The sequence below is a fragment of the Lathyrus oleraceus genome, chromosome 2 (assembly GCF_024323335.1).
Source record: "Lathyrus oleraceus cultivar Zhongwan6 chromosome 2, CAAS_Psat_ZW6_1.0, whole genome shotgun sequence".
In the NCBI taxonomy this organism is placed as follows: domain Eukaryota; kingdom Viridiplantae; phylum Streptophyta; class Magnoliopsida; order Fabales; family Fabaceae; genus Lathyrus; species Lathyrus oleraceus.
In genome coordinates this window covers 117,199,613-117,226,555 of record NC_066580.1, presented here as the reverse complement: position 1 = coordinate 117,226,555, position 26,943 = coordinate 117,199,613, and positions in this window count along the sequence as shown.

The following is a 26,943-nucleotide window of genomic DNA, read 5'->3' as shown; positions in this document are numbered from 1 at the left end:
TCCGTTGGTGTCGATAAATGTTGAGTTTTTCCTATGCGTCCATTGACGTATAGTTATACCCCTCCCCAAGAGTCACCTCTCCGTTGGTGTCGATAAACGATGAGTTTTTTCCGATCGTCCGTTGACGGTTGGTTGTGTTAACTTTTTCCCCAGTATTCACCTCTCCGTTGGTGTCGATAAACGTTGAGTTTTTGCCTAGTCGTCCATTGACGTCTGGTTGTATATCCTATTCCCCAGTCATCGGTAAATGTCTGGTCGTCTTTGTTTGGTGTTGGTAAACATCGTCTTTCGGTGTCGGTAAACATCGAGTCTCACCCCAGTCATCGGTCAATGTCTGGTAATTCTTCAGCCAGAGATCCCCGGTAGAGTCGTCGGTAAACGTCCTATTCGGTTTCCGGTTGCAATGTTTGTGTTCCTTCCCCAGTGAAGTGTTCACCTCTCCGTTGGTGTCGATAAACGTCGAGCTTCTCCCGTTCGTCCGTTGATGTCTGGTCGAGTCTTTCCCAGTCATTCGTTAATGTCTGGTCACCTCTCCGTTGGTGTCGATAAACGTCGAGCTTCTCCCGTTCGTCCGTTGACGTCTGGTCGAGTCTTTCCCAGTCATTCGTCAATGTCTGGTCACCTCTCCGTTGGTGTCGATAAACGATGAGTTTTTCCCATTCGTCTGTTGACGTTTGATTGTACCTTTCCTTTGATAAAAATCAAAATCCACAGGAGTCATCGGTAAACGTCTTGTCTGGTTCCTTGGCTTTCCCTTGTATTATCCCCTGCGGAGTGCCAATTTCCTTTAAGTCATTCCCCGCAGAGTGCAAATTTCTACGGTTCTTTGGTATTCAATCCCTGTTTACCCTGAAGGTCTGACAGCCATTGCTCTCATCCGTTCGGGTTCCCAGTTGATTGAATAGGGGCAGCTGTAGCACCTCAAATTTGCACCTCCCATTTTGTATATACATTTTCATGTTTAGGTCATTTGCATTGTCCATTGCATAGTTCCCCAATTCATCAGTCAAGACTGGTTAGGAGATTTAGTTGTGCAAGCAAGCAAGTGCATTTTCTATGGAATCAAAGCCCTAGGGTTGGTTCAATGAGTTCATATGATTCAAGGATCATTTTGAAGTGGTTTGGCCAAAGATTGAAGGCTCAAAGCTCACCAGTCAATGATCAATTCATCTGAAACCCTAGAAAGTCAACAAAAGTCAACTGTCAGTTCAACCATGGATTTGAAGGTGGGAGATGGTTAGATAGGCCTCATTCATGTCCATACAAGTCTCATTTGACATTTCAAACATCAACAATGAAGAATTTGAGGTCAGATGAAAACTTTCCAAAAATAGTAAGTGACCTGTAATTTGAAATTGCCAAAAATGGAAAGGTTTTCTCCTCAAGATTACATCATTAAGAAAGCTCCAAATGAATTTTTTGTCAACATGAAAGTTGAAGATCTTTCTCTCCCATTTCTAAAAAGTCCAAGATCGTGAATTTCTCATGTGTGGTTGAAGAGATATGGATCAATCATGGCCAAGTGAACTTTGAACTTCAAACATGCATAACTTTCAAACCATAAGTCCAAATGAGATGGCTCTTTTTGCAACATTCTTCTTGTGACCTCTACTTTCCAAAACATACATCACATGCCATGCATTCTCATCCTATAATCATTTGAAATTTCACCTAAATTTTGGAGGGAAATTTATAATTTGAAATTGGTGCATTGTCCATACATTCCATCACTTGCATTGGCTTCCAAATGACATTTTGAGTGAAAATCACATGCCACTCGTGTACTGTTCATCACAATTTTCATGCATAAGGTGGAATATCCAATTTTGCACTTACACCTCTATCTTGCTAATTACAATTGCCATGGCTTAAGTGTGATTAAGAACATGATTAGGAGGGAGTATAAAGCACAAAGCATAACTGTTTCTGCATAATCACAATCACAATTCAGATCTAGATCCAAATTTCTTCAAATTTGCTCTCACTTTTTTCTTTGAAAATTTTCAAATACATTGCATATTTCTTTATCCATTCATCATCTGGAGGCATTATGGAGCATGTTTGAAGCAAGAACCAAAGGAATCCATGCATTTTTGAAGCAGCTCGAAGCTTGCAATCATCAATGGTGAATTCAGATTTATGTGGAATCAAGCACGATTAATCTTCAATTCTTCATCCAAACACCTTCACAAGCATTTTGGAAGACCTGTTTGAGCATTACATAGCCTGGATCCATTGAATTCCAAAGCTGCTTCTTCAAGAGGTCAAAAATCGCATCTCTCCATTCTTAAATTGCTTATGCTAGTCTTGTTCATCTTTCAATGCTGATGAAACTGAGGTTCGAATCACTAATTTTCATGAAGAATTGAGTTAGTTATAGCGATTTAAAGATTGATGCATGAAAATATATATGCTCGATTCTTCTTATATATGTTGAATTAGCTTTAGCCAGGCATGGATTCGTGTTGTATGTTGGAAGATGAACATGTTGATATGCTTGTTTTTAAAAATTGAGAAAAATGTTCTTGAGCATGTGATGAACGCGATGAAGGTGATGAGTTTCCATTTCCAAAATTGTTTTGATCCGTTAGAATGAGTTAGCTGCGTTTGCATGGTGTTTATGTAATAGCGCACATGTACTGGACCACGTTGGCACATGCATGGCAGTTTGATTGGATAACATTGTTTTGCCTTGCCACGTCTGTTTAATGAAACGCGGAGTTTCATGTGTAGTGCGCCTCCTCATTCAAATTTCGCTACAGCTCGATTCCTGGCTCCAACAAATATTCAAATGACATTTCATATTATTTGATTTCCCTCCATTACAATCATACATGCTTCACTTACTTTTTTTATTTTTTCTTTCTCTTCCAAAATTCATAAATAATTGATAAATGATCCAAAAAATATGACGATTTTAGCATTAGGTCACGTTGTATGTCTAGTATTTTTTGGTTATTTTTCCATAAATTGTGCATGGCTGGAAAATATTTTGCCCTAGGGTTTGTGAACATGTGTGCATCTTGTACCTTGCATTGCCATATCATTTTTGAAATGCTCAATTTTAATCCAATGCTCATGAAATTTGACATGTTGAAACTAGACATCTAGCTTGAAATTATGGTGTTGAGTTTGTATTTTTATCATGTGCCATTGCTGTTTTATGATCATATGAATGTAGGTGTGACAATGTGTGTCACACCTTTGCTTGCTCAAATTGATTAATTGATTTTTCATGCCAAATGAATTCCAATTGATGTGATTTTTTGTATGATGCTTCTTATAGAAGTTGTGAATGCTCATGATATTTTGTGGAATTTTTGGATTGATTTCTGATTTGATTGAGATTTTGCTTTCTGGACTACCATGTGTGAGCTTTTGAGTTGCTTTGAACTTCATGTGTTTGTGAAATGCTTATGGTTTATCATATGGATGTGAAACTTTGCACACTATTTCTAGACATGTTACAGGTTGTTTTGGCTTTGGTTGGAGGTTTTTACTAATTACCATTTCTGTTTTAGGCTTGTGCTAAGTTGGTGTCCCATTTGATGTCACATATGTGCTTGTTTTATGTGCCTTGGCTTATACAATTTGATTACCATGCTTAATCTTGTCCATTTGCCCTAATTTTTTGTGTGATGATCATGTTGTATGTTCTGTTTACCCATGAATTTTCTTGAGATTAATTGAATCATTTTGAATTAATGTGCATTTGTTCATTCTGATGTTACAATGTGCTTTCAACTTGCATACCTTGCCATATTTGGTTCATGAAATGAATTTGGTGAGTGATAATGACATGGGACCTTTTGGATTATGTTCTTAATTGATTGAGGTTGATTCATGTTGAATTTCATGTTCTGTTTTGATTTTTTTCTCCCTCTTTGACCCTAGGCCTTGATCTAGTGGTTTGTGACTCACAGTTGAGCTTTGATTTCAGGTTAAGAAGTACGTTGCCATGATGGGACTGATTCACTCTCTTGAGTTGACTAATTGGTTGATGTTGACTAATCTTGAATTGTTTTGTAGGTTGATGCCAAGTTGTTTGGGTTGTGCTTGTTGGCTTGTGCCTTGCACATTGTTGCATTGCTTGCTTACTTGATTGATTATGTGATTGTCGGTTTGATTGTTTGACTTGTATACTGATTGAGTTAGATTTTTTTCAGGTACATAAGTTGCTTAAGTTCTTTTGAACTTGCTTTTGATTTTGCTTGGTTGCTTAACCCTTTGAGGTATAACTCTTTGACTTCATGTAGTCAGGAAGACCTGTCCTGTTACTTGGGCAGGCACCTGTCTGAAGCCCTCCTTAAGAGGCAATGCTTGTGTTTGTTTATCTTTGTGCCAAGCAGGAAAAGACCTCCATGAGGCAATTGACAGATAAAAGAGATGTGCAATCCATCTCCTGCTATTCAGTGTGTCATCCACTTTTCTCACACACCTTGTGTTGATGCATTGTGGATAATAGCCCAAGACCTTTGTTGTGTCAGTCACATGTGGAGAAGAGTTCCAACTTTCTGAACTCCCACACTTTCATTGTTTCAAGCTCTCCCATGCCAGGGATAAGAGCTGTGAGGTCTTATCCTCACTTCCCATTTCATCTGCTTCACCCTAACTCTCAATGTTAGGGTTAAGAGCTAATTACACCCGATTGCAGTTGGCTTGTGTTTCACAGCCTAACCTTGTGTGAGCCCACTTTGTTTGTATATAGTGTGTGCTGATTGTGTGTATGTTTGCTTTGCCTGTGCTGTTTAGGATAACTTGCTCCCTGTGCAAGTTAGATAGCAACCTTAACTTAGGGATGGTATGCATGATAACTTCTAGGCTCGAGTCGTAGTCTCCCTAGTAGTTTGTGTCTCCCTTTGTATCTGATTAGGCTAGTCCTTTTTCCCTGCGTAGGGGAACTACGTCGCCCTGATCCTCATACCAGATGAGGTACGTAGGCAGGAGATGAGTTGATCTCTCCGGGCGCCCTTTTTCTTTTTTGTGTTGTGTTGGAGTCTGACGTAAGTCCAGCGATTGGCAGTCGGTTTCCTGTGTTTTCTTCTTTGTTTGGAGTCTGACATAAGTCCAGCGATTGGCAGTTGGTTTCCAGTGTGCGTTTGTTGGTTCGGAGTCTGATGTAAGTCCAGTGAGTGGCATTCGGTTTCCAGGTTTGCCTGTTTGTGTGGAGTCTGACGTAAGTCCAGCGATTGGCAGTTGGTTTTTTGTGTGGTTTTGTTTGGCGTGCGTTAGCCTAGCTACGAGTGCTCTGATTCTTCTCTAGTCCGAGAAGATACGTATGCATAGGATGCGGCATCCTAGCGAGCACGTTTCCCCTGTCCCGAACTATGTCGACTCTGATGTCTGTGCCTGACTGACTACGTAGGCCCAGGATGCGATATCCTGCCGAGTTAGTTTTCTTTTGTCTTTCCTGTGTCTCTTTCAGCCAGTGTTTGATGTTTGAGTAGTGTTTTAGCAACCTTTATCCTTCCTTTTGTGCGTGGATCCCGTCGAGTACGACGGATGCGTAGGGGTGCTAATACCTTCCCTTTGCATAACCGACTCCCGATCCCATCTCTCTTTGGTCGCGAGACCATGTCTTTCCCAGGTTTACTTCGAGCGTTTCCTTTCCCTCTTTTGGGATAAATAACGCACGGTGGCGGCTCTGTTGTTTTGTTTTCCCGCCGGTTTTTCGCGTAATGCGACACACTCCTTGAAGAATCTATTAAGAAGGAGTTGATTGAATTGCTACGAGAATATGTCGACGTCTTTTCTTGGTCGTATGAAGACATGCGAGGTCTAGATACTGATATTGTGCAACATTTCCTACCCTTGAAGCCTGAGTGCGTGCCTGTAAAGCATAAGCTTAGAAGAACTCATCCTGATATGGCAGTGAAGATCAAAGAGGATGTTCAAAAGAAAATCAATGCGGGGTTTCTGGTGACTTCTACATATCCTCAATGGGTGGCCAATATTGTGCCCGTGCCTAAGAAAGATGGAAAAGTCCGGATGTGTGTGGACTATAGAGACTTGAATAAAGCTAGTCCGAAAGATGATTTCACTCTACCACATATTGATATGTTGGTAGATAATACAGCTAAATTCAAAGTCTTCTCGTTTATGGATGGATTTTCCGGATATAATTAGATTAAAATGGCACCCGAGGATATGGAGAAGACAACATTCATCACACCTTGGGGAACATTATGTTATCGAGTGATGCCCTTCGGTTTGAAGAACGCCGGAGCCACGTATCAATGAGCTATGGCTACCTTGTTCCATGACATGATGCATAAGGAGATTGAGGTGTATGTTGACGATATGATCGCTAAGTCAAGATCGGAGGTTGAACATGTAGAGCACTTGTTGAAGCTTTTTCAGCGTCTGAGGAAGTACAAGCTTCGTCTGAATCCCAACAAGTGTACATTTGGAGTCCGTTCCGACAAGTTATTGGGCTTTATTGTCAGTGAAAGAGGTATTGAAGTTGATCCCGCAAAGGTCAAAGCAATACAAGAGATGTCTGCGCCCAAAACTGAGAAGCAAGTCCGAGGTTTTCTTGGCCGCTTGAATTATATTTCCAGATTCATATCCCACATGACTGCCACATGTGCGCCAATATTCAAGCTCCTCCGGAAAGATCAGTCTCATGATTGGACCGAGGATTGCCAGAAAGCTTTTGATAGTATTAAAGAGTATCTGTCTGAGCCTCCGATTCTGTCTCCGCCCGTGGAAGGGAGACCATTAATCATGTATCTGACTGTTCTTGAAGATTCAATGGGTTGTGTCCTTGGTCAGCAAGACGAATCAGGGAAGAAAGAATATGCTATTTACTACCTGAGCAAGAAGTTTACTGATTGTGAGTCTCGATACTCAATGCTTGAGAAAACATGTTGTGCTTTCGCTTGGGCTGCTAAGCGCTTACGCCAGTATATGATAAATCATACGACTTGGTTGATATCCAGACTGGATCCAATCAAGTATATATTTGAGAAGCCTGCTTTAACTGGAAGGATTGCCCGTTGGCAGATGTTGTTGTCTGAGTATGATATTGAGTATCGAGCTCAGAAAGCTATTAAAGGTAGTATTTTGGCTGACCACTTGGCACATCAACCAATTGAGGACCATCAGTCAGTTCAGTATGACTTCCCAGATGAGGAGATTCTGTATTTAAAAATGAAAGATTGTGATGAACCCACACTTGATGAAGGGCCAGAGCCTGGTTCCAGATGGAGTATGGTATTTGATGGCGCTGTAAATCAATATGGAAATGGTATTGGGGAGGTAATCATTACGCCTCAGGGCACACATATTCCTTTTACAGCAAGGCTAACTTTCAAGTGCACGAATAATATGGCTGAGTATGAGGCCTATATTATGGGATTGGAGGAATGCATTGATCTTAGAATCAAGCATCTTGATGTATATGGTGATTCGGCCCTCGTTGTTAATCAGATTATGCGAGGAGGATTTCAACGTTCTTTACTGAGGTTGACTTCCATCATATTTCTCGAGATGAGAATCGGATGGCAGATGCCCTTGCTACACTTGCTTCAATGATTGTGGTCAGACTTTGGAATGAAGTTCCCAATATTACCGTGATGCGCTTGGATAGGCCAGCTCATGTGTTTGTGGTAGAGGAAGTAAAAGACGACAAACCATGGTATTATGATATCAAGTGTTTCCTTTAGAACTAGACTTACCCACCGGGGTGTCTGTGAAAGATAGGAAGACTTTGAGGAGATTATCAGGCAGTTTCTACCTCAATGGCGAAGTGCTTTACAAAAGAAATTTTCGCATGGTTCTGCTCAGATGCGTGGATAGACACGAAGCAGACCTGTTGATGACTGAAGTTCATGAAGGTTCATTTGGTACTCATTCCAGTGGACATGCCATGGCTAGAAAGATGTTGAGAGCAGGCTACTATTGGCTGACAATGAAGTCTGACTGCTGCAAGTACGTGAAGAAATGCCATAGGTGTCAGATTTACGCGGATAAGATCCATATTCCCCCGACACTTCTGAATGTGATTTCATCACCATGGCCCTTCTCCATGTGGGGAGTTGACATGATTGGCATGATAGAGCCGAAAGCGTCCAATGGGCACAGATTTATTCTTGTAGCAATTGATTACTTCACCAAGTGGGTTGAAGCGGCGTCGTATGCAAATGTGACCAGGCAGGTGGTCGTGAAGTTTATCAAGAATCAACTCATATGCCGATATGGTGTGCTAGATAAGATCATTACTGATAATGGATCTAACTTGAATAACAAGATGATGAAAGAACTGTGTAGTGAGTTCAAGATCATGCATCATAACTCTTCTCCTTACAGACCCAAGATGAATGGGGCTGTTGAAGCTGCTAACAAGAATATCAAGAAGATTATCCAGAAGATGGTTGTTACGTACAAAGATTGGCATGAGATATTGCCATTCGCTTTGCATGGATATCGTACATCTGTCCGCACTTCAACAGGGGCAACCCCTTTCTCTCTTGTTTAGGGCATGGAGGTTGTACTCCCTGTAGAGGTGGAGATCCCATCAATGAGAGTCTTGATGGAAGCCAAGTTGACTGATGCTGAATGGGTTCAGAGTCGTTATGACCAGCTGAATTTGATTGAAGAGAAGAGATTGACTGCCATGTGCCACGGTCAGTTATATCAGCAAAGGATGAAGAAAGCTTTTGATAAGAAGGTCAAGCCTCGTGTGTTCCGAGAAGGTGACCTTGTGCTCAAGAAAGTCTTGTCTTTCGCGCTCGATTCCATGGGCAAGTGGACTCCAAACTATGAGGGTCCGTATGTTGTTAAGAGAGCCTTTTCAGGCGGTGCTTTGATACTTACAACTATGGATGGGGAGGATTTCACTCGTCCTGCGAATTCAGATGCAGTCAAGAAATACTTCCCCTAAAAAAATAAAAACTGAATAGCTCGCTAATTTGAAAACTCGAAAGGGCGGCTTAGGCAAAAATGAGTGTCTCGGTGGATTGAAAACCCGAAAGGGCGATCCAGGCAAAAGTTAGAGACACAAAAAATATATAATAATGATATAGGTATCCCTCTAGATTGAGTACCTCATCCTGGGGCAATCTAGGCAAAAATTAGGGATTTGGCAAGTAACTGCATCCTGACAAGACTTTGTTCTACAACTGTCGTCCGTCAGAGGTTCTTGCTCATTATCAACCAAAGCTTCAAATACATCGGATTCAAAATTGGTGGAGAAATGGTCATTATGTTCAATGTAGCCCTTTTCCAATATATATCACCAATTTCAAATTTATAAAGATCTATGGAGTCTTGCCATTCGCAGACTACCATTCTATCAAATAAATTTGAGCCTTTTATCCAATTATTGGCACTCTTATCTATTTCTATTCAACAAATGTTTTGCATGTTTTGATTAAGATAATATCAATGTTTTAAACAATCAAATTTTTCATAATTTGTTTTTAAATAGAGTGAACATTCACAATGACGAAAGGATACTTAGGAGATCCTCAGTGCTCTCCCAAGGATGGTACGATCCCCAACAGGGTAAGATTTTTGTCCATATTCCTGGCATGACTGTATCTCCTCCCTCCGGAACCTTTTGTGGTTTATCCTACCAAGTGGATTGCTTGTTGAGAGTCACCTCTCTTCCCTTCAGCAGAGTAGCAATATTTCTTCCACAGCAGCTTGGATCTCTTTGGGCAAGAGCGATATTTGGTGGTTGATCCCGATAAATCCTTTACCTCCTCGGATAAATTCCTCAGTTGAGTTATTGGTATGGTGGATCTTGTCTGTGATAACTCTCGTCCCCAGCTAGAACGACTGATGTTCATCCCCTGCAAGGACAGTCGCCCTTAGGGGCCTTGGATTTCTCTCTTGAGATGTAGTACCGGGTGGTTGATTCCTGGACCTGGTTGTGTTAGATATGTCTGTTTGTCAGCATACATCATACATAAACCATGCACATACATGCATAATTATAACATTTAGATATTCATGTTGCATTCTTTGCCATATATTGTTGTTTGTTGTCTCCTGCTATTTGGTGATATATTTCCCCAAGCAGATGTGTGTGTCTGATCTCTCCATATAGAGTCAGCTCCATAGGCAGAAAGCGTCTATCCTTTCTTCCATATTCCCCACCGGGTTATATCCTCGTGGATGTCGATTGTTTTGGTTCCTTCCCAACACATATATTGGGATGGTTTTCCCCATTAAGTTATATCCTCACCGGGACAAGTCTTGATTTGGTGTGCCTATCTAGTTTGATCCTAGATCGGTCTCTTGAGACTCTTTTCCCGTTTCCCCATGATAAATGAATAATTGCTCAATAATTAGTAATTATTATCCCCGGCAGAGTCTGTGGTTCTCTACCCTCATACCGGTAGTTGTAAACCCTATTTTCCCCCTTTTTGTAGAGTAACTATTTTTGCTCATCTTTAATTGGTGATAGTTATCTTCATCCAATATTCAGTGATGATATCCCCTCATCTGCTTGGATAATTGCCCTGATTACGCAATTTATCCCCTGCGGGTCATCTCTCGTCTACCCTGTTGTTGTTGGTGACGATTGTTTCTCTCCGGAATTGGTCATCATTATATACCTAGTTTCGATATCCCGATGCCTTTTCTTTTCGGTCGATTTATCCTTTATTAACCCAGTAACCGGTTATGGATAATCGCCCACGCGAGTATATTATCTATGTTCTGGCGGTAATAGATGATGTATCTCATGCACTCTTTGGTCGAAGCTTTGTTCTTCCCCAGTCGAGTAAGAGTCGTATCCCCTTTACGGAGTCGAATATCCATCCTATAACTGAGTTTGCTTTTTAGCCCTCTTGTGGATGATGAGTGTCTTGGGAATATTCCCCAATTCAAGTCTTGGTTGGTCACCTATTATATGCCCAATAACCGGTATCCCTGGTGTTCCTTCCTCTCTGCTCCCTATTATGACTTTTTGTCCCCTGTGGTTTTCCTCAGACGTTTTGAAGTTTTGATATCTCTCACCCTTATACCGGTCTTAGATATTCATTCTTCCCGAGCATGTTGTATCTCTCGCCCTTTCGTCGGTGTTCAGATCCCATGTCTCGTTGAGCTTATTACCCAGTAAGCCGGTAATACCTCGTCCCGCTGCTTCCCCAGGAGTGTCCTTGTGGACATACCCAGCGAGGTCCCTTGGTGGATTGTCTTCTTCCGGATTTTTCTCCGAAGTATCTGTTGTGGATAGTTTTGACTGTATTGGCATATTCCCCAATACCTGCATCTTCGAGTCAGCTCGAGTCTTTCCAATGGATTTTTTTGTAAGAACAAAAAGTGTTCTACAACAGACTCCATGATTTTGATGATAACAAAGGATGAAACCAAAAATGGCACCCTAACGAAAAGTTTCTAAGTGTGCAGGGTTCTAAAGAAAGAAGAAATAAATCTGATGACGTCATCAGATGCAAAGCAAGATCAGATGCAAAATCTCAAGTATCAGAAGCATCTAAAGAGGAATCTCGTTTCAAGAAGCTCTGACTCTGGACAAAACTGTAAAGTATCAGAAGCATCTGAACATGAAGTAAAGTCTAGAAGCTCTGACTCTGAACAAATGCCTTCTGTAAATTCTGAAGTTATCAGCGCCATCTGAACTTTCAAGAGATAACATCAGAAGCCAGTTTCTCCAGATACACAAAGACTCTAATCAGAATTGTTAATCATGATGAAGTAACGTTTAAGCCAAGTTAAAGTTCTGCAAATGGATTTCCTCAATTAGAAAGAGACGTTAATCTCCACTTCCAAGAGAGAAGATACTAATTGTGGTAAGTAGTCACTTCTAAGAGAAAAAGTCTACTGCAGAAGCTATTAATGGAATGGCGTAACTACATCTCAATATCCAACAGATTCAACGCTACTTCAACTCTACTTCAACTCCTATAAATAAGAGAAGAAATCAACATTCAGTAAAAAAAAGAAATCACTAGCCAAAACTATACTGAAATTATATCACGCTCAAGAAAAACATCTTTGTTCTTCAAAGATTTTCACTAAGCTTTTGCTTATCAAGTGAAAAATTTGTTCTTAAGTTTGTAATATTTGCTTTCTTAGAAGCACTCTAGATTACACATCTTGTATCTAATTTTTATTTGATTTCCTCAAGTGACTCTTTGTAGTCTGTAGACTTGAGAGGACTAAGAGATTTTCTTCTCTCTTAGGGGTTGTTTGTAATCTTTCAAGATTAGTGGATTAAGTCCTTGTTGAAGGCGAAATCACCTTGGCCGGGTGGACTGGAGTAGCTTTGTGTTATAAGCGAACCAGTATAAAATCATTGTGTGATTTCATTTTGCAAAAGCGCTTATTTTTCAAACAATTCAAACCCCCCTTTCTTGTTTTTCTCACCTTCAATTGGTATCAGAGCCTGGTTCTGTTATTGATTTTCAAATCAAACACTTAACCGTGTAGAGAGATCCAGTGCGAGAAAAACAAATGGCCCACTCAAATGAGAAAGATTCTTACAATGCCAAGCCTCCTGTTTTTGATGGAGAAAAGTTTGATTACTGGAAAGATAGAATCGAAAGTTTCTTTCTGGGTTATGATGCTGACCTCTGGGACATTGTCACAGATGGATACAAACCTCCAACCTTAAATGGAGCTGAAGTTCCCAGAAGCAAAATGTCAGAAGATCAGAAACGTGAGTTCAAAAATCATCACAAGGCCAGAACAATACTTCTAAATGCTATATCATACAACGAATACGAAAAGATCACCAACAGAGAGACGGCTAAAGATATACTTGACTCTCTGAGGATGACCCATGAAGGAAACTCCCAAGTCAAGGAGACGAAGGCTCTGGCGTTGATCCAGAAATATGAAGCCTTCAAGATGGAAGATGACGAAGCTATAGAAGCTATGTTTTCCAGATTCCAAACTCTTATTGCAGGTCTTAAAGTGCTAGACAAAGGATACACGACTGCAGATCATGTTAAGAAGATTGTCAGAAGTCTGCCAAAGAAATGGAGACCAATGGTTACTGCTCTGAAGTTATCAAAGGATCTGAACAGTATCAGCCTTGAAGAACTTGTTAGTTCTCTCAGAAGCCATGAGATAGAACTAGAGGAGGATGAGCCTCAGAAAAGGAGCAAGTCAGTGGCGCTGAAGTCCAGACCTGAAAGACGGAAGTCAGACAGAACCAAAGCTCTCCAGGCAGAAACTGCAGATACTGACGACTCTGAACCTGAAGACTCTGATGATGAAGAAGAACTGTCCTTACTAACCAGAAGAGTTAAGCAACTCTGGAAAAGAAGGAACAACAACAACTTCAGAAGATCAAGACCCAGAAGGGATAGATCAGAGTCAACTTCAAAAGGTAAACCTAATAAAGATATTACCTGTTTTGAATGTAAAGAAACAGGTCATTACAGAAATGAATGCCCCAAGCTGAAGAAAGATGACTCTAAGAAAGAAAGCTTCAAGAAAAATACCTTCAGAACAAAGAAGGGATTAATGGCCACCTGGGACGATAGTGAATCCGAATCATCAGAATCTGACTCTGATGAACAAGCCAACGTAGCATTTATGGCTACCACATCCAGCAGCTCAGATGGAGAATCTGAAGAGGTATTTTCTGAACTTTCTAGATCTGACTTAGAATCATGTTTATCAGAAACTCTTACCTCTCTTCAGAAATTAAAACAAAAAGTTAAAAACATTAAAGGCCTTCTTAAAGCAAAATCTGAAGAATGTAGTAAACTTGAGACAACAATTCTAGCACATGAAGATACAATCAAATCTTTAACGTTAGAAAGAGATGGAGCTAAAACAAAAAGCTTAAAATTAGAAGAAGCGTTGTCTCAAGCACCACAAACTTCAAATGAAATTATTTATAAATATGAAGAAGCCTTTCAGAAGTTTCTGAAGAGTGGAATAGATAGGAGTATTATGGCATCCATGATTTATGGAGTAAGTCAGAATAATAAAAGGGGAATTGGGTATGATTCTGATTCTGATAAAACTTCTACCAGTAACCTAATTAAATCGCCTTTTTCATACCACTACACACACACACAAGAACACAAATTTAAAAATGCTAGAAGACCCAAAGTTGTAAGAAACTCTGGGAAAACTAATCTAAAAGGACCCAAGAGATTCTGGGTACCGAAAGATAAGATTATCTATGTTGCAGATATCCTATGCAGCAAAGTTCAGACACCAGTCATGGTACCTGGACTCTGGATGCTCGCGACATATGACGGGAAGAAAGTCTATGTTCCAAAGCCTGGAACTTAAAGACGCTGGCTTTGTAGGCTTCGGAGGAGATCAGAAAGGAAGGATCAGAGGCTCCGGAACTATTGGTAACGGTACTCTTCCCTCTATATCTGATGTTCTTTATGTAGAAGGATTAATGCATAACTTGTTATCCATAAGTCAATTAAGTGATAACGGTTATGATGTAATCTTTAATCAAAAAACGTGTAAAGCAATTAGTCAGAACGATGGCTCTGTCCTTTTCACAGGCAAGAGGAAAAACAACATTTATAAAATAAATCTTTCTGATTTAAAAGATCAAAATGTTAAATGTTTAATGTCAGTTTACAAAGAGCAATGGGTATGGCATAGACGTTTAGGCCACATTAGCATGAGAAAACTTTCTCAGCTAACTAAACTTGAGTTAGTCAGAGGCTTACCTAAACTGAAGTTTTCTTCAGATGCTCTGTGTGAAGCTTGTCAGAAAGGAAAGTTTTCAAAAACATCTTTTAAAAAGAAAAATGTTGTTTCTACCTCCAAGCCTCTGGAGCTTCTTCACATTGACTTATTTGGTCCTGTGAAAACAGCATCAGTCAATGGAAAGAAGTATGGACTAGTAATCGTTGATGATTACAGCCGCTGGACATGGGTAAAATTCCTAAAGCACAAGAGTGAGTCTCACTCTGTATTCACCAGTTTCTGTTCTAAAGTGCAAAAAGAATTTGACTCTAAAATTATTAGAGTCAGAAGTGATCATGGTGGAGAATTTGAAAATAAAGATTTTGAAGAATTATTTGATTCTAATGGAATATCCCATGATTTCTCCTGCCCTAGAACTCCACAACAAAATGGAGTTGTAGAGAGGAAGAATAGGACACTCCAAGAAATGGCCAGAACCATGATCAATGAAACAAATGTAGCAAAGCACTTTTGGGCAGAAGCTGTAAATACAGCGTGTTACATTCAGAATAGAATCTCTATTAGACCTATTCTGGAAAAGACTCCCTATGAACTGTGTACGGGAAGAAAACCCAACATTTCATATTTTCATCCTTTTGGATGCATTTGCTTTATATTAAATACTAAAGAACATCTAAACAAGTTTGATTCCAAAGCACAGAAAGGTATTATGTTAGGATACTCAGAACGCTCTAAAGGCTACAGAGTATACAACACAGAAACCAAAATTGTGGAGGAATCAATTCATGTTAGATTTGATGATAAGCTTGACCCTGAAAAGTCAAAGCTAGTTGAAAAGTTTGCAGATTTAGAGATCACTCTGGTAGAATCTGAGAAAACTCCAGAAGCAACTGTCACTCCAGACTCTGAAGAAATTAAATCTCCAGAAATTCCAAGGAAAGTCAAGAGTCGTAGCAACGTATCTGAAGATTTGATTTTGGGAAACAAAGATGAACCTGTTAGAACCAGATCTACCTTCAGAACTTCTGAAGATATTCCTCTGGGACTAGTGTCTCTGATTGAACCTACGTCCTGTGATGAAGCTCTTCAAGATAACAATTGGGTGGCAGCTATGCAAGAAGAGTTAGATCAATTCTCCAAGAATGATGTCTGGGATCTTGTTCCTAAACCCAGAGGCACTCATGTCATTGGAACCAGATGGGTTTTCAGAAACAAGCTGAACGAGAAAGGAGAAGTTGTCAGAAACAAAGCTCGACTGGTAGCTCAAGGTTATAGTCAACAAGAAGGTATTGATTATAATGAGACTTTTGCTCCAGTCGCGAGGTTAGAATCTATTCGTCTTCTTGTATCATTTGCTATTAATCACTCTATAAAATTATACCAAATGGATGTCAAGAGTGCATTTCTTAATGGTTATATCTCAGAAGAAGTGTATGTCAATCAACCTCCTGGTTTTGAAAATTCAAGCTTTCCAGAACATGTTTTCAAACTTAAAAAATCTCTATATGGACTTAAACAAGCTCCCAGAGCTTGGTATGAACGTCTGAGCAATTTTCTTCTGGAACAAAATTTTATCAGAGGGAAAGTTGATTCTACACTTTTCTGTAAAAATCATGAAAATGATCTCATGATATGCCAAATTTATGTTGATGACATTATTTTTGGTTCTGCTAATATCTCTGTTTGCCAAGAATTTTCTAAGTTAATGCAGGCAGAATTTGAAATGAGTCTAATGCAAGAACTAAAGTTCTTTCTGGGAATTCAAATCAATCAAACTCCAGAAGTCACGTACATTCATCAAAGCAAGTACATTAAAGATGTTCTGAAGAAGTTTGATATGTCTGAATGCAACTCTGCAAAGACTCCTATGCACCCAACTTGCATTCTGGAGAAGGAAGAGGTAAGCAACAAGGTTTGTCAGAAGCTCTATCGAGGTATGATAGGCTCTCTTCTCTATCTGACTGCTACTCGTCCTGATATTCTCTTTAGCGTCTGTCTTTGTGCCAGATTCCAATCAGATCCTAGAGAATCTCATTTAACAGCTGTTAAAAGAATTCTTAAGTATCTGAAAGGAACTCCTAACCTGGGCCTGATGTATGAGAAAACATCAGAGTATAGGCTTTCTGGTTATTGTGATGCAGATTATGCAGGAGATAGAATAGAACGAAAAAGTACTTCTGGAAATTGCCAGCTTCTGGGAAACAACTTAATCTCCTGGGCTAGCAAAAGACAGTCAACAATTGCTCTATCAACTGCAGAAGCAGAATACATCTCAGCATCACTGTGCACAACTCAGATGCTCTGGATGAAGCATCAGCTAGAAGATCTTCAGATCTTTGAGAGTAACATTCCTATCCTTTGTGATAATACTGCTGCTATTTGTTTAAGTAAGAATCCCATTCTACATTCCAGAGCCAAACACATAGAAATAAAACATCATTTTATTAGAGACTATGTTCAGAAAGGGATAGTAACGCTGAAGTTCATTGATACAGAACATCAATGGGCAGATATCTTTACTAAGCCTCTAGCTGAAGATAGATTTCTTTTTATCTTAGAAAATCTGAACATTAAAAATTGTCCTGAGTAAAATTTGGCTCTGAACATGTAAAATGAGACTCTGATAAAAACAAATACACCTCTGCCTCTGACTCTGATACTTCTACCAAGTTAAGAAGATATCTGAGTTAGAAATCTTCAGAAATCCTTTGGTATTCCTGAAGATCAGAAACATCAACACGTGGGGAACATGCGTCTAACCCTAGAACTTCTAGACAGCTGTCAAAAGAAATCAAAGGTCAGAACGCTTGAAATCTCCTCGAGCAGTGTGCTTACTGTTGGGATTAGACATTCATTTATTAGCTATAATCATTTTTCCTCCCCTAGCGTGCAATTCTTGTGTTCTGTTCCAACGCAATTAAATGTGTCGTTTTGCATGTGTTTTTACCCTTAGTATATAAACACTTTCTCTCACTTTTCACACTTATCACTCTCACTCACTCTAAAACCCTAAACCCTCTCTCGAAGTTTTCTCTGCAACTCCTTCAGTTCTTCATCTTCTTCATCAATTTTCTTCATGAATCCTCAAGAGCAAGCAGTTTTTAACTTCTCCCAACAAATGGAAGCCGCTTCTAACCCCCAAACCTCAAACACTCAAACACCCATGGTTGTAGACGTTACCACAACCCCAGTCTACAAAGAACCTCACATTTTGGAACGTGAACAACACATAAACCTTTCAACTCCCTTTGAAGGTTTGGATGTACTGTGTGAATCACTGGTGGATTTTGAGAACTTAAGAAGAAACGGTTTTGATCTTACTGAAGATCTTCACAAGCAAGGTTGGGAAACCTACTTCAACAGGCTTTATGGCCCAATTTATCCTCTTCTGGTGAAAGAATTCTGGAGATGTGCAGATGCTGATGACGAGTTCATTGTTTCTTTTGTTCTGGGAGTGAAGATCATTATCACAGAAGCGTCTATTGCTTCTTTGCTGAATATGGAGAAAGCTGGAGGTAAGAGGATTTACAACATTCCTCCAAGGTCCAAGCGCATCACAGAAGTCATTAACCCTACAATCTTCAAAGCAAACGCAGAAGGAAACCCATCTAAGAACAAGGAGCTTCATCAGAACCTCCGAGTTTGGCTGAAGATTATTCTGGGAACAATCCATCATCGTCCAGCCTCCAACTCTTCAGATTACATAAATGCTGACCAGAAATGCATCCTCTACTGTATTCAGAAGGGTATTCCAATCAACCTCCCTGTTCTCCTCTTCAGATATCTGAGGGATTCAGTCAGAGAAACGAGGAATAACATGAAGCCCAGATCCTACATTCCTCTGGGTAGATTGCTCTCTGACATCTTCATTGAGCATGGGCTGGTAGATGCTCTGGAGAAGACCAGATGTATGGATGATCTGGCAATTGACGTTGGAAAGCCTCTGAATGCTAAAAATCTGAGGAGTATGGGAATCATCAAAGACATCAGAGTCAAGCCCACTATGAATGTGACCTGGGAAGCTCTGAAGGATCAGAGGAAGATGCCTCATGGCCTTGAAAGGTTCTTCAAGAATGAACCCAGAGATGCCATTGCTATCTACCTTCAGGATCGTCTGGATGAAGGCATTGATATCTCTGATTTCCGCCTTGAAGACTGTCTGGACTCTGTAGAAGATCTGGTCAGATACAAAAGAGGTCTTTTTGAGAAGAAGATAGCTGAGGAAGCAAGGAAGGCAAAGAAAGCCAGACTTGGAGAAACCTCTGGCACCAAAGCTTCAGCACCTCTGGATGTTTCTTCTGGTAAGTCCCTTCCTCCTGTTACTTCTGTACCTGTAATGGCTTCTTCTACTCCTCTCCCAACACCTCCCATATTCACTACCTCTGAAATCCCTCCTTCAACCATCAGAACCTCTCAACCTCCACCTGTTCTAAAAATTGCTCGTAATTTCACAACAACCTCTGACCCTAATCAACTTTATCACCACAGCTCTTCATCATCCTCTGAATATGAATCACCCCCTTACCTTTCCCCTTCTTCTGACCAAGAGTTATCTGATCATGAGTCCTCTGATCAAGAACACTCTGACCCAAACTCCCCAACAATAGCTGAAATCTATGCTAAAAACTTCGCCCCACAAACTCAAACACAAACTGAAGTAACCTCAACCCTCCAAACTTCTATTCCAACAAACAACCACCATCTCCTCTGAAAATCAAACTTCCCTTCCACCACAAACAACCACCACACCCTCTGAAACTCAACCATCTGTAATTCGCCCATCTGATCCTTATATCACTCCACCAATTATTCCCGCTGTACCTGGACCAGACTCTGACCCTTTAGACCTAAATCCACTATATGCTTCATCCCCTAGTCTTCAACCAGACGCAGATTCTGAACTTCAAGCAGAATCTGAACCTCAACAAACTGAACCTCAACAATCTGAACCAACTGAACCTCAACAATCTGAACCTCAACAAACTGAACCTCAACCTCTAAATCTCAGCCCTCAAAACTCTCCACCTCATTCACCTGAACCTGAACCTGAACTTACCATACCTACCCTTGAGGAGGCCATTATACAGGTTGCAGAAGCTTCAGTCCAGAAGATCAAGTCTCTGGCTAAAAACTCTGAAGTTAGTGATGATCCTAAATCTGTTAGGACACACTGGAACAGAGTCATTAGTTGGATGACCTCTGAGTCTTATAGGCTGAAGAGTATCTCTGAACAAGTCAGAAATGGCTACATCAGAGACTCTGAGGAAAGACTCCAAGAGAGACTGGCTAGAGAAGCTGAGGCCAGAAGGTTAGAGGAAGAAAGGTTGGCCAGGGAAGCTGAAGAAGAAGCTAAGAGGTTGGAAGAAGAACGCCTGGCAAAGGAAGCAGAACTTCTAAGGATTCAGGAAGCTGAAGCCAAGGCTAAGGCAGATGCAGAAGCCCAAGCTGCTGCTGAAGCTGAAGCTCAGCAGGCTCTGATTCAGGGGGAGTCTTCCTCTGCGATCCCTCTGATTCTTAACACTCTGAAGGAGATCAAGCAAGATCAGCAAGAGATCAAGAAAGATCAGAATGAGCTTCGTGCTAGGATGGACAAGCAAGATGCTCTGAACGAAAACATCCAGAACATGTTTGCCATGTTGCTTCAGAGACTTCCTCAACCTCCAAACCCTTAGGCACTTAGGATTTATTTTTGTTTGTTTGCCTAAGTGTTTTTGCTTCTGTCTTTCTTTTTAGCTCTGATATTCTGTTGAATCTAATGTTTTGACTGCTGTTTGCCTTTGTGCTTTTTAATGAATTGTTTTTCTCTTTATTACTCTTTTTATTTTTTTATGCCTTTTTGATTATGCCAAAAAGGGGGAGAAATTATTAAATAGCTCTGATGAAAATTATGTCTAAAACCTTAAGCATTCTGCAACAATTATAGAATTAGTTCTGATATAAATAGCTCTGATTAAATAATAGCTCTGATTAAATAACTCTAACTTTAAAGTTAAGCATTTGCAGAAAGTTTTCAGAAACCTAATTACTTGGAAAGCTCTGGTAAGAACTTCTGAACTCCCTAGCGCTAACTCAGGGGGAGCTCTTGCTTATCTGATCTAATATTTTTCATGTTTCATCTGATAATTTTATTTGTTTTGTCATCATCAAAAAGGGGGAGATTGTAAGAACAAAAAGTGTTCTACAACAGACTCCATGATTTTGATGATAACAAAGGATGAAACCAAAAATGGCACCCTAACGAAAAGTTTCTAAGTGTGCAGGGTTCTAAAGAAAGAAGAAATAAATCTGATGACGTCATCAGATGCAAAGCAAGATCAGATGCAAAATCTCAAGTATCAGAAGCATCTAAAGAGGAATCTCGTTTCAAGAAGCTCTGACTCTGGACAAAACTGTAAAGTATCAGAAGCATCTGAACATGAAGTAAAGTCTAGAAGCTCTGACTCTGAACAAATGCCTTCTGTAAATTCTGAAGTTATCAGCGCCATCTGAACTTTCAAGAGATAACATCAGAAGCCAGTTTCTCCAGATACACAAAGACTCTAATCAGAATTGTTAATCATGATGAAGTAACGTTTAAGCCAAGTTAAAGTTCTGCAAATGGATTTCCTCAATTAGAAAGAGACGTTAATCTCCACTTCCAAGAGAGAAGATACTAATTGTGGTAAGTAGTCACTTCTAAGAGAAAAAGTCTACTGCAGAAGCTATTAATGGAATGGCGTAACTACATCTCAATATCCAACAGATTCAACGCTACTTCAACTCTACTTCAACTCCTATAAATAAGAGAAGAAATCAACATTCAGTAAAAAAAAGAAATCACTAGCCAAAACTATACTGAAATTATATCACGCTCAAGAAAAACATCTTTGTTCTTCAAAGATTTTCACTAAGCTTTTGCTTATCAAGTGAAAAATTTGTTCTTAAGTTTGTAATATTTGCTTTCTTAGAAGCACTCTAGATTACACATCTTGTATCTAATTTTTATTTGATTTCCTCAAGTGACTCTTTGTAGTCTGTAGACTTGAGAGGACTAAGAGATTTTCTTCTCTCTTAGGGGTTGTTTGTAATCTTTCAAGATTAGTGGATTAAGTCCTTGTTGAAGGCGAAATCACCTTGGCCGGGTGGACTGGAGTAGCTTTGTGTTATAAGCGAACCAGTATAAAATCATTGTGTGATTTCATTTTGCAAAAGCGCTTATTTTTCAAACAATTCAAACCCCCCCTTTCTTGTTTTTCTCACCTTCATTTTTCCCTATGGAATTCTGTTCCCCAAGCCTTGAGTCGTGACCTACTCGCGCATTTTTATCCCTTTTCTATCCCCAGGAGAGTCCCCAGGGTCTTGGTCCCATGGAGTGAATTGGTCATATGGATTATCAGTGGCTTCTGATTTCTTTGCTTTTGTGGACACATATCTCCACGGAGTGTTACCATTTTTCACACCTACATTTGTATCATGAGGTCTCTCGGGGACCAAAATTCGTCTCTTTGTTATTATTTAAGCCCATTCTACCCCGTCAAGATGAAGATTTCAACCTTCACTTCTCCGGCTAGAATGACCTTAAATAGGGGCATCTGTAAGACCCCAATTTTGGCCCTAAGATCCCCATGGCATCATAACATTGCATTTGTATGGCCTCAAGGATCATGAGCATCGTGGTTCCCTTTGCCTCTGGGTGGGACTCCTTGTGATTGGTTTGAGATCACCAAGCATGCTTGAATTATATATCATTGTTTCTCTTATTTTTGTTTACTAACCAAAAGCACAAAAATGTGTCACTAACATCTTATGTTTGATGCTTGAGTATCATCCAAGACACTTTGTGGATTCTATTTGGGGTATCAGTCAATACATGGGAATGACGTGGATTACTTCCAACATGTCCCAATGGGATGTATTCATCATTCAAAATGCTAATCTGGAAAGAGTAAAAGTCTGTTCCTGAGCTGTCACGCTCGCTAAGCGAACCATTTCTTCACTAGGCGAAGGTCTGAGCTGTCATGCTCGCTAGGCGAAGACCACGCGTTTTGAAAACATAACAGAATTTTGGGCCTGAATTGCATTCATTTTAAGCCCACAAAGCCACCAATATCAGGCTATAAATACTAGAGTTTCATTGAGACAAATGCCTGGAGAAAAAGAGACAGAAAGACAGAGAGCATAGAAGAGAGACCTAGGAACCAATCTGCGGCAACCTCCAGGCAATTCTGAAAAGCTCACCCCGACTCACATACCTTTTCACCTCCGTCTCACGCAAACCCTAACATTGCTTTGAAAACCCAACCGTGCCATTCGAGTTTAATCGATCTCTCCAATCAGGTTTGCCTTATTCCCATAATTTTATGCTCTTAATTTGAATCATCTGAATGTATGAGGTATCGTTAGGTTTTTGCCCACGGGTTCAGATATGCATGAGTGTATAAAAACAATACCTTGAATTTTTAATCGTTTCGTTTCTGATGGATACCATAGGGTTTGGGTTACCGAGATCGGACCGTTATCAATGAAGAACCCAAAACCCGCAGGCCTTCGCTAGCCGCTTCGCTGGGCGAGCCTACAGTGAAGCTTCGCTAAGCTTTCGCTAGGCAATGCAGTAGTGATCGCTACATCATTTGTTTTTCCTGTTTCTCCTGATTCCATCTTGTTACTCTAACCTATTTGTTGAGTTTTTGTAAGGGCTCACATGACTTTTGCAGAGATGGTTTGTTTGGTATTCCATTTTATTTGTGGGATACCACCTGGAGGTTTATTCTGATTACCTGTACTGACTCGCTTTCTTTGATGGTGTTAGCTTGGAAGGATCTCTGGGTTTCTTATTCTTTAATTGTTGTTGCTTCGGATCTTTATGCGTGCAGTAGACCTCCTGATCCCTTTATTTCTCCCTCATTTTTATCGCTTTCTTAGCTGGAAGACCTCGATAGGAGGCAATGTTCTTGTGTGTTACTTTTGTGCTAAAGACCTCCATGAAGAGGCAATCAACGGATAAAAGGGATTAGTATTCAATCCCCCGTTATTCAGTGCGTCATTCTTTAAGATCACACTACATGTCGATGCTTCAGAACAAAAGCCCAAGATCTTTTGTCTGGTCGGTCAGTGGAGAGGGTTCCACCTTTCTGAATCCCCACTTTTTGTCATGAGCTCACCCCGCCCAAGGTTAAGAGCTATGTGGTCTTATCCTTATTACCCTTTTTGATCTACTCACCCTGAGGGTCAATGTCAGAAGTTAAGAGCCCGTTTGATTACCCTTCCATGGCTTGTTTGTCGGGGTTGATATGACCCCTCTAGACTAAAGCCCTACCCATATGTTTGAGCCCCCCTATTGGCTTGTTTACTTTATGCATGTTCCTTCTCCTATGACTCCCTTTTTGCATGAGTGTTCCTAAAACGCAAACAACTCATTGATTTTTCTTCTCCTAAGAACACGTTTACTCCTTCTACTACAGGCGAGTAAGTCTCCAAAGGTCAAGCATCCGGTAGATTGCGTAGTAACGTCGTTCACCCCAAAACACAACCCTTACCCCGTAGGTAGTCGAACTACGTTTTGCTCTGATTTTCATCCCAGATGAGAGACGTAGGCATAAGACGCGATGTCTTAGCGAGCACATTCCTCTTTAACCCATAGGTAGCCGAGCTACGAAGACTCTGATTCTCAGATTCAGATGCGATACGTATGCAGCGGATGCGACATCCGTGCGAGTCATTTTCTTTTAACCCTTCTTTTAGTAAGTAGTACATTAGATAAACATACACGCTTTTCTCATCCCTTCAATCACGTTTGCACAAATAAATTTTCACAAAAACAACAACCTTTGCAACAAATGTGAAAAGGGCTCCCTAGGAGTACCTAGGATGCTTTGGGTGCCTAACACCTTCCCATTGCATAACCAACCCCCTTACCCAGATCTCTGACATTTTTACTAGTTTTTGATTCGATAAAACTTTTAGGTTTTTGTTCTCTTTCTAACCATTCCTTTGGATAAATAGAAGTGCGGTGGCGACTCGACTTGTATGATTTACCTTCGATTTAGTCAATATCTCTAATGGTAACGAATACCCCGCTACAGAATGAACATTCCATCTCCCAAAATGAGTGGATGATATTAATTTGGTAAAAGTCCTCCTTTTACCAATTTGTGTTTTGATCCATTCCCCTCCCACTTCAGCTTATTCCCCTTCTTCATTCATTCATTCCATTTGGCCTATGATATCTCCAAATCCTAAGGCTATGTGATTGAAAAATTAACATAAGTATGGATGAGATTAGGCCACACCTTTTGCATATTCTTTTTGTGTGTGGTATGTTTCATGAGCATAGTTCATAATACTATATCTCTAACATGCATTAACACCAAAATTCTATTGCTCGACCTCAAATAGTTGTGACTTCTACATAAGTCCAATTACGATTGCTTAACATAATGCTAAATTTGTGACATAAAAGGCATAAACATTCTAGTTAGTGAGATTGTAAGTCTCCCCTCTTTCATGGTATTGTGTGGAAACTTGGCCATTTTCCCTTCCTTTGGAAGATGTCTTGGTTCAAGGATCCATGCTTGTGATAAGTGGGTTGAGTGTTCTCCAAAGAATGACTTAAAATGAAAAGTAAAAGCAAAACAATACTAACTTCTAACCTATTAACTACTAAATTTTTAATTCAAGCCATTTACTTTAATGCAATTTACTTTTAGCATTTTCTTTCATTTTCCATTATTCATATCATTCTAATTGTTTATGTTAATGCCATTTTCACTTTGTCCATTTGGACCATATCGTGTGATATATTTTATTTGTGTATACTTTGCTTGTTTGTGTGGTCTTTGACCAATAATGTACATAATAACAATAAAAACCCTGAAAAACTTTTGTGTGGACTGTTGGCTTGATCTTGGATAAATGGACTTAGAACTTAGGCAACATCCCGATGCTAAAGGACTTGGCCAATGCCAACTTATTGAGAAACCAAATGCTTGCAATTTGAGACTTCATCTGATACATCATTCAAGATCTCTCTAAGTTCATCTGCAACATGATCATTGTGAAGCTGTTATTTTGAACCTGTGACTTGTGGAATTCATCTGTTACATGGGCTACTTTTAAGAAGATCATGGTATGGATAAGCTTGGATGTGGCCATATTTATTTGATTCCTTGCTCTTCAAGATAATATAATTTTGCATTTGTGTGTTGCTTGATTCTAAAAGTCCAAGGGAATTTTGGGTTTCTATTGACATTTTTGTCTATTGGATTGCTACCCATTTGGTCATATCTTTTCAACTCTAAACTTTTAATTTTGTACATAGGATAGTCTCTTCATCTTCTCCCTATTTCTTTAATTTCAAAAATCTCTCCCTCCTTTTTCAAAACCTTCTTTGATTGAACTTACTTTGTTCTAAACTATGACCACTTTTGCAAAAAATATAGAAACTTTGGCCTTATGACAATGAATTTTCAAACTTATTTTCTTAAATCAAACTTGTAAATAAAATTAACTATACTTAACTTAAACTTTCAAAAATCCAAAAAATAACTAACTCATTCAAACCATTTTTAGGCCTTTGTGCCTTTCAAACTTAACTTTTGTTAAAATCAACGCATCCACTTTAAAATTTGTATCACGAACTACGAGATTTTGATTCCTCATTTTAAGTTGGTACGTAGGCACAAGACCGAACATCTTGTCAAACACACAAAAAATATAATTAATGAATTCTTCTCTCATCCCCCCATTCTATTTGTTTGTAATCATCACTTTATACCAAGTACATATGCACACAAAAAGGGCTCCCTATGAGTACCAAGGACACTTTGGGTGCTAACACCTTCCCTCTGTGTAACCAACCCCCTTACCTGTAATCTCTTACATTTTATTATTTTTGATTTGAAAACTTTATACTTTTGGGTTTTTTTCGTACTTTTTCCCCTTTCCCTTGGAAACAATAAAAGCGCGGTGGCGACTCTTGTTATTTGATCTTTAACTTATCCATAGCTTGATGATCATGAATTTACCGCTACACTAACTTTTAATTTCAAGCCATTTACTTTAATGCCATTTAATTGTAGTCTTTATTCATTTGCCATTATTCATACCATTCTAATTGTTCATGTTAATGCAATTTTTCACTTTGTCCACTTGGACCATATTGTGTGATATATCTTGTTTGTGTATACTTTGCTTGTTTATGTGGTCTTTGATTATTAATGTACATAATAACAACATAAACCCTAAAAATATTTTGTGTGGACTATTGGCTTGATCTTGGACAAATGGACTTAGAACCTAGGCAACATTCCTATGCTAAAGGACTTGGCCAATGCCAATTTTTGTGAAACCAAGTGATGGCAA